A 1890-nucleotide genomic window follows, 5' to 3' on the forward strand; every position below is an offset into this window, starting at 1 on the left:
GAATTTTTGACCCTTTCTCTCATTTGGCCTATAAATAGAGGCCTTGTGCTAGCTTGAGAATCATTCTATCTCGTTGTAAAATATAGTGTGAGTGTGTATAAAAGTTCTAAGTTCCAATATATTTTTCATTTTCCCAACTATGAGTGATGATTTTAGTGTTGATCAAAAGTAAGCTCATGGAAAGCTAAATCTATTATGTCAAGGTGAAGAGGATGAATTCTTGGTGAAGTAAAATTTTTTATATTTTGTATAGTCTTTCTTTATTTCTTTTCATTTTGCTAACTTCATTTTATTGTAGGTATAAAAATGAATTATTTGTTGTTATCAATTTATATCAAATGCTTGATACCATTGAAGTGGTTATCTTGACTTGTTGTTTAAATTTTGATACAATAAATATTTCATCAATTATTAATATTGTTATATTATAAATATATATATCATATATTTCATTTAGACGATAGTGTGGCTCTGCCGGTTGTTCTAAGTGAAATATAATGATTTAATTTAACATTTACGTTATGAAATTATATATTTATATAGTTATATATATAATCATAGGTACTATATATAAAATATCGGTGAATTCGGTATTTTCTATAGAGTGAACTATATTATATTAGGTGTGTGTTTAAATATTTAATTTTCTTGGAACCATTATTTATGGTGGTTTCCTTTGTTTTACTTTTAGTTAAATAATATTACATAAACCAAGAATAAATCTTTGATCATTGACAAAATTAATAATTTTTAAACTTCATTTTTACATTTGGTAATTTAAAAATTAATTAATTTAAACTTAAAATAACCTCTCTGTGGATCGATCTCGTACTTACGAAATATGTTAATTGCAGGCAACCTATACTTGGGTGAATTATAATTTAAATAGTAGCAAGTATTTGACGTCGTTGCTGGGGAGGTATAAATTAAGTTTATATTTGTTATTTATGTTTTATTTATAAGTATTGTGTTGTTTTTACTTGTATGAGTATTTGGAGTCGTAAAAAAGTGGTAGACTTATTCGAGTATCTGAAAATAATTTAAACATGGATGATAATTCAAATAATCAAGATAATGATAATGATAATAATAATAATCAAGAACATGATCAATTAAGAACATTTAGGCACCATATGAACCCTATTAGAACTATGGCCTCATCTTGTTTAGTTTTTCCTCCTGATGCATCTAATTTCAACTTTAAACATCAAATTATTCAACTTTTACCGAATTTTCATGGCTTATATTCTGAAAATCCATATTTACAACTAAGAGAATTTGAAAAAGTTTGTAACACTTATAATGATCAAATTGTAGCATGGATATAGTTCGATTAAAGCTTTTCCCTTTTTCTTTAAAAGATAAAGCTAAAACATTGCTACAAAATTTGAGATCGAGTTCAATAAGGTTATGGGAAGAAATGCAACAACAATTTCTTAAAAAGATTTTTCCTTCCCATAGAACAAACTCTTTTAAAAGATAAATTACTATTTTTTCTCAAAAACAAGGAGAAACATTTTATCAATGTTGGGATAGATATAAAGAATTACTTAATACATGCCCACATCATGGTTTTGAAACATGGAGAATAGTTTCTTACTTTTATGAAGGTCTAATACCTAAAGATAGGCAAATGATAGAATTCATGTGTAATGGAACTTTTGAAGATAAAAACTCAAATGAAGCTATGGTATATTTGGATTCATTAGCAGAAAATGCTCAAAATTGGGATAATATAGGCACAATAGAACCACCAACAACTAAAATCAATAATTCAACAAATGGGAGTGGTATCTATAATCTTAAAGATGATATAGATATTCAAGCTAAACTTGCATCTTTAGCAAGAAAAATTGAGTCATTAGAAATGAAAAAAGTGGTCAATTAAAA

At 26.3% G+C, this 1890-nt stretch overlaps 1 non-coding gene across 1 annotated transcript; it reads right to left on the bottom strand.

Moving 5' to 3' along the window:
• Positions 1-1464: 1464 nt before the first annotated feature.
• On the bottom strand, positions 1465-1575 carry LOC140987051 (small nucleolar RNA R71). The gene has a single exon (XR_012177052.1). It is a non-coding gene; the product is annotated as a small nucleolar RNA R71 (small nucleolar RNA).
• Between the last annotated feature and the right edge of the window lie 315 nt (positions 1576-1890).

This window comes from Primulina huaijiensis, chromosome 10 (genome assembly GCF_012295235.1).
Source record: "Primulina huaijiensis isolate GDHJ02 chromosome 10, ASM1229523v2, whole genome shotgun sequence".
NCBI classification, from domain to species: domain Eukaryota; kingdom Viridiplantae; phylum Streptophyta; class Magnoliopsida; order Lamiales; family Gesneriaceae; genus Primulina; species Primulina huaijiensis.